General features: G+C 40.3%; 1 protein-coding gene across 3 annotated transcripts in view; it reads left to right on the top strand.

Annotated features, from left to right (window-relative positions):
• The window catches only part of MID1 (midline 1), a 329,164-nt gene that overhangs the window by 61,007 nt on the left and 247,724 nt on the right, over positions 1–20,433 (top strand). The gene's annotated exons all lie outside the window — the stretch shown is intronic.

The following is a 20,433-nucleotide window of genomic DNA, read 5'->3' on the forward strand; positions in this document are numbered from 1 at the left end:
TTCAAACCAGCTCCCTCGAACAGCAGAGAATATTTTTTTCAGACACACCAAAGGAGCTGCCGGCGTAGGAGTTCTGCAGGGCTCTCCTGGGAACTGCAGCGGTGAAAAGAGCAGAACATGGAGCCACTGGGCGGCCCCACACCGGCAGCTCCTCTGGCGCGGCTGTACTGTCCCCAACCCCACCCCCAGCTCTGTCCTCCGGTGGGGCTGCTGTACCGCCCCCGGACAGGGGACACAGGCACGCAGCTGTGTGGAAGGGCTGGGTGCGGTACAGCCACCTCGGAGGAGCTGCTGGCGTGAGGCCACCGTTCTGCTCCTGCTGTGTCTTTTTGGGATGCTGTACCGGCTATAAATAGCTTACTGGTACGGCTACTGTATTGTACTGCTCTAGTTGCACCACTGGATATATCTCTTTGACTTCTCCCTCTGTTATTGTTTCTCTCCATTATTTGCAGCAGGAGAAGAGTAAGGGTCGGATATCTGCCCAGATCCTCAAACCTCCCGAAAATAACTTTTCTGTCCTAAGTAACCCTGCAGGCCCTACAGATTCTTACAGTATGGAGAAATATTATAAGTACAGGATGTTCTTCTAGCAGTACAGACCCCTGAACATCCTTATGATCCTTGATTAGCCTTGTGGAACATGGACAGTTGCAACACATGCCGCTTAACTCAGTCCAGTAATACATTTAAGCAATTAAAATAATCAAGTCCAGGTTTTTTTTACTAATTAAGACAGAAACATTTTAATTTGAAAAATATAGATTTGATTTTTCACCTGGAATAAACAACAAAGCTGTAAGGGCTTTTGTGGTGTGTTGATGAACTGAAAACGTAAATTAGACTAAACGGTGGTGATTATTTTAATGTGGATTAATGTTCCTTATAATGTTCAGGAGGAAGCTACCAAACTTCATTTTCCCTTTTAGAATTAGCTCTCTGAAGCTGGAAGACTAGTTCACTGACACACTGTCTTATTATAGCCCCTTCTCAGAGCCTTATCACCCAATAGGAGGGTGTCTCGAGCTTTGGGGTCTGGGAAATGTGGCAGACATTCTTATATCAGACAGGTTCTAATCAAATGATGATGGTTCAGTTTGTTACAATAAATAGAGTCTGAATAAATAAAGATTAAAACTGGATTCTCCCCTGCAATTCTATGAGCACAGGAAAATCACCAGAGAAGGGCACAATGAGGAATTCTGACTTCCTGGACGTCCATCCCTTTTCCACCCCTACACTCAGCAAAAGTGGGTAGAGGATGTACCAGGCGTAGTAAAAGGAAAGATCAGTCAGAAAATCCTGGAGTCTGATTTTCTATATGCCTTGTGGGAGTAACCCACACAGGGAGAATATTTGTCTCAAAGCCATTGTTTAAATTGTTGGGCACCATATCTTACCATCCCTTCTCATGTGGCTCTCCCATTAGGATCAGTGAGTTTTTTTGCATAAAAACCACTTGCAGGGTAGTAATTAATTGATAATTACAGGCAGCTGTCTGTTTCTTAAGGAAAAAAAGCCTTTAATAAATGACAGTAAGTACAATCTGTGAAAGTGCACACTTGTTTCCTGACATGATGCAAAATCCTTCACTGATATAGCATAGGTTTTTAATTCATAAACATGGTAGGTTTGATTTTAACTATACTCAGGTGAAAAGGGATTTCGTTTTTAAAATAAAAATTCAATTAAAAGGAAGAGGAGCTCTGTTTGGCTAGAAAGCTTGTCTCTTTCACCAACGAAAGTTGGTCCAATAACCGATATTACCGCACCCACCTTGTCTCTCTAATATGCTGGGACCAACATAGTTCCAACAACACTGCAAACAAACATACTTTCTCTTCACAGAAAATGTTCAAAGAAGCTCCATGTTAGGCCCTGGACTCATTGTAAATTCTACAGAGATCTCAAAGGGAATTACCCTCACTGCTTAAATGTGCAACTGCAGCTGGGTCTTGAACTGTATCCTAAATTTTTCACCTACATTCACAGTTGCCCAGTTACATTTATACATACCATTCCTTTGGCAACCTCATTTTCCTTCCTGCCTGACTACAGCAATGAACAAGGGTTCAGTGCCTCCCCAGTAACAAAGGTCTCCCATTGAAATTCTGAAACTTCTTTTTGAAATGGAAGAATATGGTACTAAGCCAAACCCTCACTTGCTTTCCATCAAAATACTTGCAGGGTGCCATTATTCTAGGCTACTAGAAGGCCCATATTTGACATAGCATACCAACTACAAAAATGATAGTATTGGACCTGTGCCTCTCCCTGTTTATTTAAGTGTATTGTATATCTTTGTTTAAACTACTGACTCTTTTCCTCACTAGCAAACTACTATATCCACAGATTGACAGTAGTAGTTTCTACCATTATGTGTACATTACCAATCATTTTAATTTGTTACTGTATATATTAACATGGAAAGCTGAATGAATTTTTAAATTCAAAATGATTATTTCCCATCATTCAAAGTAGCTGACTGGCGATCTCACTACAGTGCTTTTGCTGAAAGTAGTATTTTATAAATATATAAAAGGGAAGTTCTCGATTTTTCTCTCTCTCTCTCTAGTTATTTCTTATGTAGGTTTTGCATTCACTTAAATATTGTCATGTAGAAGGAGCATATGAGCACCCAAGAGCTATGCACAGTTATGGGATCTGTGCTGTAAACTATGGGGCAGATCCTGATGGTAATTGGTACATCTCTATTGGATTAAAGGCAGTTATGCTGATTTACATTACCACCTTAGAATCTTGTGTTTCCAGGAAATGGGTTACAAATAAATAAAACTACCTCAAGGAGCAAATTCACACATCTATCTATGATAGTTATGTGGCCCCCATTATCATATTTGAGCACCTTGCAGTCTTCACAATGTAGTTACTTCACAATAACCCTGTGAGGTTGGGATCACCATTTTACAAAGGAGTCCCTAGACTCAATACATTGTCCATAGTCACACACAAAATCATGTGGCAGAGTAGAGAATTGAGTCTGGATCTTCAAAGTCCCAAGCTAATGCCCTAACCACTGGACAATCTTTTTGCTGTCATTATGCGGCTTTCTTGGGGTGCCCAGAACTGTGAGTCACCTTGTTGCCCTTCCTCCCACCCCCGCCAGCAGCAAAAGGGAGAATTGCTTGTGTTTAACTGAGTGTCAGCTTCCTGACACCACCAGTGTGTCAGCCACCCAAACAGTCTCCTCAGGGCAACGTCAATCCTGATTTTAGCCTTACAGGTTAAAAATAGGTTCTTCCCAGTCTGCAAGCCCCTTTGAAGCACTTCCCTGTGATACCCAGCCCCTGCCACTGGCTACTCACAGAAATACCAGGTAGACTAGCCCCCAGGGGACAATGTAAACACCAGATTGTTTGATTCAGCTGAGGATCAGCTCCTATATAACATCACAGCCCTGAGACATATTTATAGTGAAAACATAAATTTATTATCAAAGATTCAGATTTAAGCAAGGATAGTGGAAACAGAAAGGTTACATATAAAACAAAATCATAACAAGCTTTCTAGAGATTAAACTTAACAGGCTAACCTCCTGTCAAAGGAAGTTTATCTGACCCCAAATGTCTTTTACAGCATTTTTAACCAAGGCTGGTTGAGTTCCCATTTTCATGAATGTCATTGCACTTCCCAATTACTTCCTCATATAAAGGGGCATCTTTTGCCTTCCCCTTATGGTCCCCAAAGTCATTCTTTGTCCCTAGAATCAGATGACCCCCCCCCCAGGGTTTATTCTTTGGCCTGCTGACTCCATGTTGATTTCACATCCTCATACAGACTTCATATGCAAATGGGGATTCCATTGTGTTGACTTACAATGCTTAATATTTACTTCTGAAGTGAGGCAGAGAGAGGACTATACATCTTTTGTCTGGCAGAAACCTACTTGTCAACCCTGCCTTGAATCAGACTTTTAGGATCATGCTTTCAGTATGTGTATATACATAACTTCTTACATGGTATATGGTATTTGCACATACATTTCGTAACACTATTAATGATGAGTGTGACCCCAGCTTTTATTGAAGACTCTTATGACATTCTTTATGGATAAATACTATGAAAGCAGTGTGCTAGGTGTAGTGCATTTGCCAGGCCCAACAGGAATTGCTGTTACAGAACAGGTTTCAGAGTAGCAGCCGTGTTAGTCTGTATCCGCAAAAAGAACAGGAGTACTTGTGGCACCTTAGAGACTAACAAATTTATTAGAGCATAAGCTCCTCAATATTTATTCCACTCTGTATGCATCCGAAGAAGTGGGCTGTAGTCCACGAAAGCTTATGCTCTAATAAATTTGTTAGTCTCTAAGGTGCCACAATACTCCTGTTCTTGTTACAGAACAGTGAACCCTTCACCAGTTGGGCTTCTTAGGCTCACAGTCATACCACATCTTGTCATGGAAACACATTCAAAATAATGTGTACATTACAAATTTAAATCCTTGAGATTAAAGCCAATAATTAAACAATCTGGTAGTTACTTACAAAAGCCCATTCGTATATGCACCATAGGCCCAATCCTGCTACTCTGAAGTTAATGTAAAGATTTGTGAGCAATTTGACTTCAGTGAGAGTTGGATTAGGCGCTATGACTTTCAAAGTGTGGTCTGTGCATTTTGGGTGGAATTCCAGTTGAGCTAATGCTGTTAGAGACAGGGTTTTTAAACAATAGAAAAAAAATAATAATTAAGAGACACTTCTTTGACTAAAATTTCACTAGTGTTTCATTTTCAAAGAAATGAGTAAATAATGTTTAACCCCCCCAGGAGCATCATAGACTTTTTATTTTTGTTTAAACCCCCCCCTTTTTCTATCTTTTGTCTGTATTTCCAGCCAAGCAAAATCAAAAAGACTAAATAATATGTCTAAAATATTTCACAAGAAAGAATGCAGAGGACAAATAGCTGCATGGAAATTCAGCGATTTTAAACATCTGTGATGCATTTTTGAGTAGTCTTGAATAGAAATAAACCTAAACTAGAACCATTTATTCAAACCATCTTCCCCCAAATCACTGAAGGTTCAGATAAAATGGAACCCAGAATCAAACCACCAAAGCCTGACAGCTGAGATTTAAAAAAAATGAAAATCAGGCCTGATTTTGCTCAACCCAGGAGCTTGCTTTTGTTCCCAATAAAGTAGATGCACGGCTTTGCTTACATCAGGATTTTATTTTTTAATTGACTACACAACTACTTTTGAAAATTTCAGATAGGAATGTTAAAGAACATACCATACTTACAACACATTATTCTAGCCTTAGTGTCCAGAAATATGAAAATCTATGTCTAGAGAAAAGCAGCTGTTTCTCTTTCTTTCTTTCTTTCTTTCTTTCTTTCTTTCTTTCTTTCTTTTCTTCATTACTGGTGCATGGTGGAGATTTTGAGAGAGGCTGGTATAGAGGGGCCTTAGTGCAAATAAGAATCAAGCACAGAAAAAGCAATATGCACTTCATTCTTCAGGCTTGAATCTGTCTCTATAGATTTAGTATATGGTCATGCATCAGCATAGTATCTAAGTGGGGTCTGGGAGTTTGGCCATTGACTCCAATATCACTGACCATAAACAGGAAACAGTAATAGTCCTGTGACTTAGGGCCTTATGGTTGCTGCCATGCTGTATGCCATGTGCACTATGAACTTCTTTGTGAGAGTGGAGATAAAACTCAAATCCTCCAGCTCCAAAAGCACCAGCTTCTACTATATGAACAAAAAGAGTCTCTATTAGTTGTACAGGGCTATCACACACAATTAAGCCGTTTTAATTTTATCCAGAAGAGGTCATTGGAACAAATAAACACTAGCAAGTTTATTACATTCTCCCAGTTAGATAAAACTTGAGTGTCTGAGGGTCCCAGGATTTCAAGTCTCACCTCTCATACCTGTGTGGCAAATTGGTGGCCAACTAGGGACTACACAGTGTCAGTATGTGTTCACAATGGCAATGGGGATAGAACTATTATCATCCTAGTATAAAAGCTCAGACAACTCCCATCTGAAGTAAGGAGAGTCAACGTTAGCTATCTGTCTACCTATCTACTTACCTAGCTACTTACATCAGTGTAATGTCTGAGTTTCTGTTAGAAATATAAAGATTTGTGACACAAAGATGATCTGTTCAGATTCTGCTCAATAGAAAACAGTGGTGCACAATCAATAGCCAGCATACTGCAATCCTTTGTATTTTATACAGCACTTTCCAGCTAAGTATTTGAAATGGAATTTTAAATCTGTATACATTCAGATTCACAACAGCCCCATGGAGTATTATGGTTTACAGTTAAGGAAACAGAGCCTCAGAAAGAAGCAAAAAGTCTATTGTAGTTCTGGTAATAAAAGTCGGATCTTCTGGCTCCAAATCATGTGCCTTGACCACAAAATAATTTTCCTTCCCAGAAAATCCAAGACAGGATCCAGGAATCCACCCCAATTCCCCACCCCAGGAAAGCCCATGGCTTTGGCCAGGAGAGACACAGCACAGAGCACCTGGCGCAGAGCGGTGCGTGCGAACAAGGCAGAGGAACCCCAGCAAAGGCTGTCGACATCAAAGAAACTGCCGTCTGATTGGCAGCTCAGAAGAGGGGTTGTGTGACTCTTGCACACGTACACACAGCGCTGTGCATCTGTCTTAAAGGGCCAGCACTCGCTTCCTGCACACCTGGGGGCATCCACATGGAGCAAGCTGGAACCCGGCTTGGGTACAAAACTGGGGGGGAGGGAAAAGTGCTGCCCCTGAATTTTATGTGTATATATCTCTGAGTACAACAATTGCATGTCTACTGTCTGCACCTGTGAATCAAAGAGAGGTGTCAGTGTTAGAGTTGGCACCTGCAATTAGTTGTACAGCTCTTTACTAAAATCAGAATGAGAGAGGTCCCTAGTTTGTTTTCCATAACTTGAATAATCCAATTATTGATGGCTAAGGTAAGGGGCAGGTAAGGATAATTGGCATAGTAATAACAAGTGTAAATTAATATAGGAATATAAAATTGTATGTCTCCGCCCCTATCCTTCATATGTCATCTTCTAAAAAAGTGTAAATTCAGTGGGAGGTAGGGTCAGGGAGGGGGCAGGGATTGCGGGTTGGTTTTTTTGTACATTTAATACTTAGCACAATTGGGGCCCTTATTTTGACTGGGAATTCCAGACACTACTGCATTATAAATAATAATAGATTACTTAGGTTGGTTGTTTGTCACTAGTAGCCAATATGTAATTAGCCCTTTTCCTGCAGGCTATTGCGACTTTGTACTGCAGCTTTAAGTAGACATCCCCTGATAATAAGTAGGACATGCATATTTCATGCTTTGGATAGCCTACGATGCCTGTGTCTGTTTGGTACAGCTGGTATGTGAGAGCAATTAAATGGTTAATTACTTTGTGTGATATGTTTCAGTCCTTTAAGGTCTCTCATTTTCACTGAAATGATACTGTTTAAAATAGGTAGTTGAATCCAAACCATGAGATGCAATTTGTTGCTACACACACAAGTAAAGCTAATTTTTTAAAAAAACATTAAATAATTTATGGTGGGTTCATGTGAGATGTGGAAAATATAGTAACTGTATTCATGGAGTAATGACCTCCGTAACTTACTTCAGCTGCACCTTTCATGTGTTATGAGCTCTTCTCTTGCCAAGAAGAGATTCCTCCCCTCACACCCCCCGCCCACTCCCCCCCCCATATCTCTGACATACCCTTTGTGAATACTACTTGCCTCTCTCTAACTCTAATAGTATTTCTCTTCTGTTTATCAGTCCAGGGAGCGGAGGGGGGCAGAAACAAAAACACATCTCAGATAAAATTGTGATTGATACAGTAGATTGTGACACAGTAGATATTGCATAAGGCTGACTCACCACTCTGTAAGCTTCCCCTCAGGGGCCAAACTGGGGAGATAACTGGCTAATCACCCAGTCCTTTGTCAATTAACAAGGGGATTGAGCTTGACAGCTGGGGACAGTTAAAAGGGAAAGGGGGAGGTTGGAAGGAAAGACAGATGCTATCTAAGCTATGGAGATAGATTGACATAAGGCAACTTACCTCAACCCAACTCTGTCTACACTGCAATGATGCTCCCGTGGATGTAAATCACCTACTACAGTGACCTAATAACTCCACCTCTGCGAGAGATGTAGCACTTAGGTTGATGTAGTTAAGATGATGCAGTGTTTGTGTAGAAACTGTGTTACTACACAGACACTCCCGGGCACACACAGGGTTACCACCTACCTGTTTTTCCACCTGGACAGTCTCGGTTTCAGCTTGTGTCTGGGTGCCATTTGACAAGCCTGGATGTCTGGGGTTTTTTTTGTCTGGGGGGAGAAGAGGTGGGGTGCAGTCTTGGGGGGGGGTGTGAAGAAGCAGAGCAGGGGGCAGGGCCTCGGCTATCTGGTCACCAGCCATTAAAGAGGTGCCAACCTGGGGCCCACAGGCGGAGTTCTGTCTGTGAGCCCAGGACAGGGCTCACAGTCTGGGCCGTGGGCCCCAGAGGGGCAGGGGACTCCAGCTGTCAGTGCCTCACAATGCCCCACACAGTTAAATTGATGGAAGCGTTCCTGATGAGGACACGCACCACCAACAGAGGGGGCGTAGTGTGGACATGAAGCACCACAGTAATTACTGTGGTGGCTGAATGTTGACCTAACTTAGATTGACTTAATTTTGTAGCATAGACAAGGCTTAAGAAGCCCATGAGAAGTGAGATCTCTTGCCCTAAGTCTAGAGAGTATGCCTTATGTTGTAGGGACACAAACTTGTGTAAGATGATATAAATAAAACACATGGTGTTGAGCCTGCAGGAGGGCTGTTTGCGAAATACACAAGGAGAGGGAAACTCACCCTGCGACAGCGATGTATTCCTGAGATCCAAGAAGAATGCAGAGTGTACAGAGCAGCCTAGAAGATGGAATCCATATGCCTGAGATTCTAGCCATGTTCTGTGTCTTTAGTTTAATTTAATAAGCCTTGAAATGTGTTTTATTAGTTTTGTAATTACAGTTTCAAATTGTTTTATTTTGGCAGCTGTATTAAAAATGTAAGCATCAAATAGTACCCTGAAATTGTTCCATTAACCAGTTCGAATTCTTCTATTGGCTCCCTGCCTTACATCTAAGCAGAGCTCAGGAGACAGATCCTCTGAAGATATGTTTGAGGAAGTCTCCCTAATTGAAAAATCATTTCCCTCTTTTTCCCCTTGCAAATACAGGAAGACCTCATTAGGAGGCTCTCTAATATAACATTCACAGACAAAAAGCTACTATAGTGAAAACTGAAGCTAAAGTAATCTCCATTACAGAGACTCAGATTATTCACACACACGCAAATCTTTATAATTAGGCTGTTAAAGTCCTTTCTCTCACTATGGAAAATGTGTTATGCTTAAGCTTAAACCAGGTTATTAGTTTATTATTCTCCAACATCTGTCTCAAACTTGTGAGAGAACTGAGCTGTTTAGCTCAGTTTACATTTAAATCCTGTCAAAACTAAGGAATTTGTTATGCCAACCACTTTGTGGTCCTTCAGCACACTTTGCATACACACCAAAAATACTCCCAAAGACTAACAGGAATTCCTGCCACCAATTAGATTAGACCTGCTTTGAAAAAATATGGCAAGTTTGGTCTCTCCCTTTGCCAGTTATCAATCATGACTGGTTTCCCAGGGTACAGCCTAGAACTGGGGTACTGCTGAGTTCTCTGTTTCACTAACCTAGGCTCTTTCTCACACTGTGATAAGCTACAAACCTCTCCAGGTTCATGAACTTACATTGCCATCCACAGGCAGGGATACAGCCTGCTGAGTTACACGAAGCTTTTGCCATCCACTCATGAAACCAACACTAGAGAGGCTCCAGGCAATTCTCCATAGGTCCCCAGCCTAGGACCCCATAGCTAAACCATCTTGCCCTGGTCAGAAGCCTGACTTTATTACCCAGTCTGCCCCTCCCTCAATGTAGAGAGGACATGCACCAGTTCTTGTTCCAGAACAGATTCCCCAAACACTTTGAGCAAAACACACTGTCTTACATAGGTAAAATATAAAACAGTTTTATTAACTACAGAAAGATTAAGTGATTATAAGTAGTAAGCGAACAGAATAAAGTTGTTATCTAAGAAATAAAAGTAAAATCACTATCTGAGTTCTATAAACTAGACAGGATTTGAATCAAGCAGTGTCTCACCTGACGGTATAGTTCCTTACTGCGCAAGGAATTGTCCTTTCCAGCATGGCACCAACTCCCCAGTTCAGTCTTTGTTTTCCAGACATGCTCCCAGGTGTTGATTTGTGTGGGGAATAAGGACCAATGATGTCACCTCCCCTCCAGAGGGGAGGGATAACTCAGTGGTTTGAGCTTTGGCTTGTTAAACCCAAGGTTGTGAGCTCAATCCTTGAGGCAGCCACTTAGGGATCTGGAGCAAAAATCAGTATTTGGTCCTGCTAGTGAAGGCAGGAGGCTGGACTCCATGAACTTTTGTGGTCCCTTCCAGTTCTATGAGATAGATAGGTATAGGTTCTTCCAGCTTGCTGGAAAGCTCGTTTGCTATGACGTGAGTCAAGCAGTGTTCATTGTTTACATGCTCCTTCTGAGAAGCCTTCATTGTATACAGATCCTGTGATAGTCCTTAGTGTTCTAGGCTCATTAAGGGGAATCCACACTACTATCTGGCTTCTCCATTGTTGTACATGAAAGGCTGGTTGTGGCTGTTTCCAACTTCACAACATATTTCAGTAACACACACAGCAAAACTTCATATCTTCACGTACAATTTAACAGAATATTAATATTCAACAGGTTAAGACTTTTACAATGATACCTTACAAGGCATATTTTGTATAAAACATATCATAATCATATCTCCATGGTAAATATGGGTGCCCCAGGGTGTTGCTTTGGGGTACAGTGTATCACACTAATGTTGCATTGCTAGTGTGAACAGAGTAGGGTAATAATCCCAGTAGAGCATACAGCCATCCCTCTTCTATTCCACAGTATAGGGGCCACTGCTTAGGTGACTTGTCTGGTCTTCTCCAAGCCACTGCTTCAGAGATTGTCTTAGGAATTGTGGCATAATTACCAGTGTATAGTCCAACTGCAGTGAGACAGAACAGTATGTATGCGATTGCATTTGAATCAGCATGGCTACCATGGAAAACACTGCACCGTTTATGTCTACACCATGAGATCCCACCAGTTTAATTACCAAAAATTCATTTTTCTAGTTTGAACAGGGCCTTAGAAAATTCAGTGTTATCTGCACCTGTCTACCTAGTCCTGAAAATGTATGGGGTTTTTTGTTTGTTTGTTTTTAAATGGGTAAAACATGTTTTTGCCTAATCCTCATTGATGAAATAAAAGCAAGTGGAATAAACCAGTTTTTAAAACCATTTAGTTAATGCACCTTTTTCTACTTCTAAACACGTTTTTTTTTTTTTTTTTTCTGTGTATATGAGTGTGTTTCACAACACCACTTAGCAAACAGGGCAATCACTAAGTTTTGCTGTTTTAAATAACGGGTTTCAGCTTCACCACTCATCTGTTCATTGTGTATTTTTCTTTGAAACTCGACCCCTGAATGTGTGATATCACTGTCAGTTTCATGGCACTAAGAATGAAGTAAAAACACAGGATTATAATTTTACTGCAGGATCATGTATAGAGAAGTTTTATTGTAAGTGAAAATGCTTTTTCTAGCACTAATAACTTCAGTAACATGGTGGGGCATATATAAAATTGCAGTCAAAGTAATGGCTTTTGTGGAGGGTCATGACTGGAAGGAAGGAAAGTAAAAATATCCATTTTATCTTTTAAAGTCTATCCTATATATCTTTGTTTAGACGCTCTGGCTTCTATTAGATTTAATGACTTTCCACTGTAGATTGCATTGTTACTAAAAAGGCCAGCATTTATTTTAAAAACTATTTATTTAAAGCTCCTACTCAAAAGTGGCTTTTAAAATAGAGATAAAAGTGTGTTTGTTCTCAGCTATCTTAGTGCATTTGGTGTGATTTATTGTTGAGAACCAGCACTCTGGCTGGAAGAATTCAGGGATGAAATATTCTGTGTATATATGGATGTATTTTCTTCTCCATATACACACAGACTATTTCATGTCTCTGTTAATTACAGCTTGATTAATCCAGTTGCTTATTAATTGTGTGATGTCTCATAGTAATAACTGTGTTAGTGCCTGATCTCTAGCCAGGGATCTGGGGGAAACACTATTTTACTGCTGTTTTAAGTGTCCCATGTATCCGCAGCCACATTTCATATATCTGCTAAATGCATGATTGAATCCATCTGTTACCATTCTATGGCATGCTATCATTTGCCAACCACTCACTATGGCCATTAGTTGTATGTACATGCTTCTGCCACAGTTGCAGAGGGTGCAGTCACCCTTCCAGAGTGGTATTTGTGACTTATTTTCACTGATTATCAGGACTATGGGGAAATGCAGTATGTTGCAAAGTGTCCCCTTCCTCTCCCATGCATTATAATACTATTTGATTACATCTGCCAAATCCATGGATGGAATTTACTGGTCTCCATTTTCATGTCCTTTCTTCTTTGCAATCACTGTCAGTCACACAAATACTTTAGTAATTGTATATATGTGTGAAGGGTGAGGTCATTTACCCTTATCTATCTCATTGTATTAACTACATTACTGCCAAATTTAGCCTGATGTCTAGGGAAAACTGTTTTATTTCCCTGTTAAGTATCACACTTGTATTATTTTAACATTTATACTGCAGCAGTGCCTAATGGGAGTTCAACGTTTGTTAAAGGAGAAGCAGAAAAGAGCTTGTGGAGAGTGGGGGAGATTCACCAATTAAAGGAGCAGAGGAGAGTCCAGAATGAATGTATTTAACAGGAGGAGGGAAGGCTGAATTTATTCATTGTTCAGAGCCCAGGGTTTAACTAATGTATGTGTCAAATTTAAGGTTGTTTTTTGTGGTGGTGGATTCAGGCTGGCAAAAGGAGGCTGGAAGGGCTGGAATTGATGTGGGAGTGAAGATACGGTGTCATAATGAATTTGAAAAGCTACTTTAACAAATTCCAAATGAATAGCAGCCATGCAGAAAACAGCTCAGGTCTGAGTGATGCCAACAAGCAACTTGCTACATTAATACTATCAAATTGTAATTGGATTTATTTATTTATTTTTCTAGTTGTTAAAATTAAGTTTGTAATGGCATGGTTGAAAATCAGTTGTTTTGCTGTCACTCCTTCACCTCTGCCCCAAAATTTCAATGAGACATTGTTAGAGCTTGAAAGTTTCCCTTTTTTAAAATTTGTCTTCCCCTCTTTTTCCCCCACGCCCATATGACCATCATGTGATGCCAAAGGAACCAGATAAGGACCAGAGAGGAGTGAGCTTTACAACAAAACTGGAGTACTAGACAAAAGGAAGCCAGAGGTACTGGCTTTATACTCCGTTTGCACTGTCCATAGGGCAAATCCTGGCCCCATGGAAGCCAATGGCAGGACTCCTATTTACTTCCATAAGGCCAAGATTTCATGCATAGTTTCTAAGACTTGTGCTTCGAATGCTTTTTTCCTGTCCTTCTGCTTGGCCTAGTAAAGAATCCTCTCCTTGAAGTTAGCAAAGAGTCCTGTGGCACCTTATAGACTAACAGACGTATAGGAGCATGAGCTTTCGTGGGTGAATACCCACTTCTTCAGATGCATATAGTGGAAATTTCCACTACATGCATCCGAAGAAATGGGTATTCACCCACGAAAGCTCATGCTCCTATATGTCTGTTAGTCTATAAGGTGCCACAGGACTCTTTGCTGCTTTTACAGATCCAGACTAACACGGCTACCCCTTTGATACTTGACTCCTTAAAGTTGTGTGTATTAATACTCATTGGTAAGCCATCAGGCACTAGACTCTATGGGGACTAGTTGTTCCCAAGGTCTTGGAACATCTGGCATGCTATCAGGTATCTGAAGAGCATTGGAGTATCATCACAACCACAGTAGTGGGTTAATTACAATATATATTTTAGGATGGCTGAAACATCAGTTCTATGTCTCTTCTGAAAGCCACACAGTAGTGCCCTATATGATTTAAATGACTTACTGAATTGTAAATGAATCCTTTTAAAAATAATTAAAAACACCTCTGTATAAGTAAAATGGCTAGATATTGTCCACATACCAAAAAATCTGTCTTGGGATTTATGATTACTTCTCTTCATTCAGTGACAAGATCATACCAATGAAAGGAACACCCATATAGCTACAGCGATGAACAGCCTTTATTGACACCACACTTCGCTATTGGTTTGTGTAAATAATCTTTAAAAGATGCCTATTGGTTGCCCTGGTGTGACAATAAAAATGCTAAATAACTTCAGAGTGAAAACAGTCCCACCAACAACCTTAGTTCTTGTATTATCAGACATAATGGGTTTGTAGCCTCTTGATTATTTCCATTTAAATAAATCAAAAACAGAGAAATAAAAATATCCAAGTTTAACTGTGAGCTATGCAGCTCTACCCTGCAAATGTTATCTCTTCTCATTAATCCACATGATTTATTTATAGACTCCCAGGCTTTTCTATGGTGCAAATCACCATAGTAGCCGCATGCCTCAGAAGGATTAATGGAGTTAGCTTGACAGTGCCTACCCTGTGAGACAACATTCTCTCCATTTATAAGATGGGTAACTGAAAACACAGAGACTGGCACTTGCCCAAGCTCACTATGTCTGTAGTAAAGCCAGAGCTGGAACTCAGATCTCAGTACAGTGTCTTAGCCTCCAGACCATCCTTCCACAGGATCACTCTCATACCCCACATATTTACAAGAATCACTCATGGTAACTTTTGATCTTGTTCCTATGACAAAACATAAGTCTCAGCCCATTCCAAATTCCATGCAGCTCTTAGAAAACATATCCAACCCTCCCCCAAATATCCTCATTTTTAGACACTAGCGTTGTCCCGATGACTGTTAAATTGATACAAATATTCACCAGAGAAAAGTTTGCCTTTCTAAAAGAATCGCCACAAAAGTAAATGACCTCTAGCTGTCAGATGTGTAATGCTGATCTCCAGGGTTCAGCCGGAGCAGGACTCAATATCAGCCTACAATCACAATGGATAGTATTCAGGTTCCTTCACTCCTCCCCTCGAACCCTCACACTTCTGGGGCACGGAGCTGACCTCGTCACTCAGAGAGGATGACCTCTGCCAACACATTTGAAATCCTCTCAACGAAGTTCCAATGAGAATGGAAGGTTCAAACCAGGACTTTAAGCAACAGGGGTTTTAATAGAAGAAATCATTTTGTCTTTGGAGCTACTGTTACAGCCAAAGAGCATATTCCAGTATATTCTTATTTAAATAGAGTGCGTATTGGCAAATCCATTTCTTTAACTCTGTGAAATACCCTCCAGGAAAGGTGGCAGAGGCATACTAACATCTTTTCCTGACAATTCAGATATAAAGGTGGTGGGACATCCATTAGACAGTGAAATACTGTATGTTGCTTTAATGATCACCGTGTATGGTGCATATGGAGTTGTACATAATGAGACAATACATATTGTTGGGTTTCATCAGCAAGAATTTGGAATGGCCGCATTACTTACAAGAAGCAAAGCGGCTTCTGGGGCCAGATTCTTGCAGGTATGGTTAATCTTTAGGGGTTGTCTATGCATAAAATGCTGCAGCAGTGCCACTGTAGTGCTTCAGTGAAGACACTACCTACACCAGTGGCAGGTGGGGGAGGGGAGGGTTCGCCTGTTGGTGAAGGTAATCCACTTCCCTGAGAGGTAGTAGCTAGGTCAGTGGGAGAATTCTCCCATCGAAATAGCGCTGTCTACACCAGGGGTTAAGTTGGTTTAACTGCATCACTCTGGTGTGGATTTTTCTCACCCCTGAGCGACATAGTTATACCATCTTAATTTTCTAGTGTAGGCTAGGCCTTAATCATGTGGGTATTCTCATTGACTTCAGTGAGACTTTTCATATGAGTAAGGGTTGTAGTATAATGCCTTTAGGTCTGACCTGATCAGGCATTGCAGAGCATTAGTGATGAAGATATGTATAACTTAAAAACCAAAAGTATCTTATTTCTTCCGTATTTCAATAAAAGATTAAATACTTGTGTTGATTCTTAGTTTGTCATAAATGAGTTAACCATCCCAGATTTTTAACTTGGCTCCTAGAATTATAATTCATAATGAATCAATTTAATAAATTATTTCTCTTTCTGTTAGCAGAACTTCCGTCCATACATAGATCATCATTTTCTGGATTTTATTGTTTGAAATTGCTCAATGAAAAATTTCATAAATTCAACTTTCTCTGTGCATGCCATTCAAAATTCAGGGTGTGTTGCTTAGTTGTGACAACAGAATTTACACGGTATTGTTTCTCTTGCCTGATTGGATGAGCAATTACTCACTCTGGAAATGCTTGGGGAAAGCAAATGTAAAATTAACTATTGCAGCATGGGAATTGATAATGTACATTTCCATTGTACAGTACTTTAAATATTATTTTTATCTCTCCAGTGATGTGTATGGTTGATTTCCTGTCCCAAAGAACTTAGAATCTTGTCTATGCGGCACCTCCATGAGTAAGGGACAGTAAAAACCCCAGAAAAAGGTTGGGGAGGGATTGTGCCTTGGAAGCTGGTGTAGTATACTGTTGGACAGCTGTGTAGGCCTGGAGGTGGGTGGGAGGGAAGAATAGAGCTGTGAGGACCCACACTTCCAAGGGAGCACTTCTCTGAGTATAAGGAAAGTTATTCTGCATGGCCCTTGCATGAAACATAGACAGAAAGTTCTCTGCACCTCTTCAACCTGCACACTCTCTTGTAATGATCAGGGTCAATCTGGCCCTAAGTTAGGATGAGAAACAGGAGGTAACAACATAGGGCAGAGGTAGGAAAGAGATATAATGGGGAAGAAGACAATTGCCCAGATCCTCCAGCAGATAAATACCCTTGAGGCTCTGGGCCAATATGAGCACATGACCATATGGGGGACTAGTACATATGGCTGGTTACAATTATGTATTTATTTGTTAATGATGTCTTATGTATTTAAACTAAAGCTATAGTTTACATTCAGCCTTGAAAAATGAGTTGGTTGTTTTTTTTTTTTTATGTGGTTAACACTAGAGGAATGGCAGGAAATGGTGCCAGGACGTGGATTTTTTTTTTTTTACATGCTACATATGAAATATCAGCTGTTCTGGCTGCTGCAGCTGGCAACCATATTTTTGAAGAATCAGTTAAAGTTTCTGCAATTTATCATTTCTGTTCCTTAAGGTTAGGTTCTTGTTATGAGAATTCATATCCAAGTATAAGTTTATAGATAGCTACCAGAGCTATCAAATCATGGAGGCTTTTTGTCTTCCCTTTTCCTTTGAGAGGACTGATGTAGCTCTAGCCAAAAGATTTTTTTTCTGCCTTCCTCACAATGTATTATAATTGGGGTTGACCATGTTTGCCTGAAAATTAGTAATGTCCTTGTTGGTTTTATAGAAAACAGCACTTCTCCACCATTTTCCACTAAATCCATCTGACAGGCCACCTGAAAGAGCCATTGATCAACTGAGATGCTGAAAGTGATCAAAGGCTGGCTGATCATGTGTGCGCGTCCAGGATCTTCCCCAACCAGTCCTGTGTCACATCGACACCTTGTCATGTCCTCCTTACCAAGAGCCTGATCCATCTCCTATTGACTTCAGTGGAAATTGGATTAAGTCTAAATGATGACTGGCATGCGGATTCTTATGGCTCAGTTTAATTCTCAATAAAGTTAATGAAAATAATCCTATTGACCTCAGTGGGAGTTGGATCAGGTCCTTTGTGTGTCTGAAAAAAAGAGAGGTCGTTGACACTAGCATTAAAATATGCAATCTCAGTTCACAGCCCAGACATGGGTTTTGTTACAGATTTGTTCAATGTTTGGGTGGAATTCACAGCTTATGGAGCTAAAGCTGACCATTTATTAAAACTTTTCCATGTAAATCTGCTGTTTGGAAAAACTCTGGATTACTTAGCACATGATCAGAATTGCCATCTGCAGCCAGCCATTTGAGTTGCTAGCATCAGAGAACTGTACACAAAGTTCCAAAATTTTATTGTGCCTTAATTACTGAAAAGGGTGAGCTGTCTAGCAGAATTTTTGTGAGCATTAATAAACTCTCTTGGTAGTTATATAAACATTTAGGGTAGTCCATTAATGAAAAATGTGTTAGTGCAGGTGTTGAGTGTACTGCAATGAAATTACAGTACTCAAGAGGTTGTTTGTTATACTCAGTTACATGTTCTGTAATACTTCCAGGTATTCATACTGAACTCAAACAAATGAAAACACAGATTAAATCCTGTTAAAATGGAAAATAAGGTTAAGAACAATGTTTATAGCAACTGAGTCTTCTAAGTGAAGAAACCAGTTCATAATGAATTTAGAGGAAATATTTTTTCCAAGCAGACTCCCCATGATTTTCCAAGATTTATTATAACAAATATCATTGCCATAAAAACAACTTCAGCCAAGGACTTCTGACAACTTCATTTTTAGTCTGGTCAGCTAAGGTAAACTGAGATGCCCAAGGAGAGTTGGTGAAAGAGTTTACTTGCTGTAATTGTAATAAAGGAAGTTTATAAACCACAAGCTGTTACAATTCAAAAGTGAACAACTGAATATTATTTCTAACAGATTTTTTATTTCCCCTTCTTGGCAAGCTTGTGCTACTTTGGGCTAGTGGGAATGGGATTGTGTTGAGGTTAGGGCACTGTTATTTATGTTAGATAAATGAAAGTATAATCACTGCACACTTTCACTGCATAAATTCAAGTTTTGTAGTTTTAAATCCTAGGACTTTGTTTTACAGCCTTAATAAAACACACCATAAGTAAAGATCAAATCATAGCATCCATCTGTTTCTGGCACTGAAGTTCATTTGGTCAACTTCACATGCCTGCACAAATACTAACAATACACTATTTGCCTACTACACTTACTAAATTCATCATTTCTGCCAATAGAACTCTAATTCTGTTTTGCAATTTCTATAGCCTGATTCAATGGCAAAATATTTACCCTGGAAGGAACCATTTATAGCTATTAAAATATTAGAAAGTGTAACTCAAATATGTTTATAAATGATGCTGGAAGGTGAACATTTGACTGACAATTTTATTTTGTAGTCGAATGAAAGCTTAATCTCACCTTTGATCTCAGTAAAATCAAGAACTCAACTACAGCTTCTGGATGGCTTGCATTGGCAGTTATTTTTTTTAAAAAGGTAATGATATATTTGATAGACATACAATACATGGTATGTTTGAAATGGAGCTTCTCTACACAGAGTTGACTGCAGAATTACAACAGAAGTGCTGTCAGCTTTATGCAAATTAACCATAGGAGGGAGCTTTTCCTCTTTAAGGATATAAGGAATCAAGGCCTTTGCAAATTAAAGATGTCTTTAGCAACAGCCTACGGTGTCTACCAACCAGTTTTTATTCTGGTAAAAAAATACAAAACAAAACTCTTATTCTGTTAATATACTCTATGGCAACTTCACAAAAGGTAACATTTACACCATAGTATAGACTCCAGCTTCTATAGGCACATATAGAGCAATTTCCAAAACCTACTCTGAAGAGCAAGTAAGGGGTGATAACACTTTTAACATTACTGGGATTCACTCGTTGTTAGAAGAAAGCTGCTTTTTTAAATCTTTGCCAACATCAATAGAGGCGGCTGTGGTAAAGAATGTTTGTGTTCTAATGCCTGTTTGAGTTGCAGCCTATCTTTGTAGTCCCTGACTGCTCTGTCCTCAGAACATATTAGAGAATAAAGTCTCAATGACTCCCTTATGTCTTAGAATAAAGTTAGGGCTGGTTTACACAGAAATGTTTCACTTTAAGTAAAATCAGGTTTAAAATCAATTTGGCTAAACTGCTGGAAACCCACTTTCCCTGACAATATCCCCTCTTGCTTTGGTGTTACATGCCTGCTACCCTCTCCCCACAGGATCCAATCCCTGCTCTGCCCTGACATAGTCCTGGAGCAACACACGGTTGTAAATCCCATGAACCACTATAAAGCATATAGTGGAAGCTATAACAGATTTATTAATGTAGGGTTACCATATTTCAGCAAGAAAAAAAGAGGACGGGAGGAGCCCCGCCCTAGCCCCGCCCCTGCCCCTCCCACTTCCCACCCCCCCAGAACCCCCAACCCTCCCCCCGTTCCTTGTCCCCTGACTGCCCCCTCCTGGGACCCCTGCCCCTAACTGCCCCCCGGGACTCCACTCCCTATCTAAGCCTCCCTGCCTCTTGTCCCCTGACTGCCCCAACCTTATCCACACCCCCACCCCCAGACAGACCCCTGGGACTCCCATGCCCCATCCAACCACTCCCCACCCCCCT

Source organism: Trachemys scripta, chromosome 1 (genome assembly GCF_013100865.1).
Source record: "Trachemys scripta elegans isolate TJP31775 chromosome 1, CAS_Tse_1.0, whole genome shotgun sequence".
Classification (NCBI taxonomy): Eukaryota; Metazoa; Chordata; order Testudines; family Emydidae; genus Trachemys; species Trachemys scripta.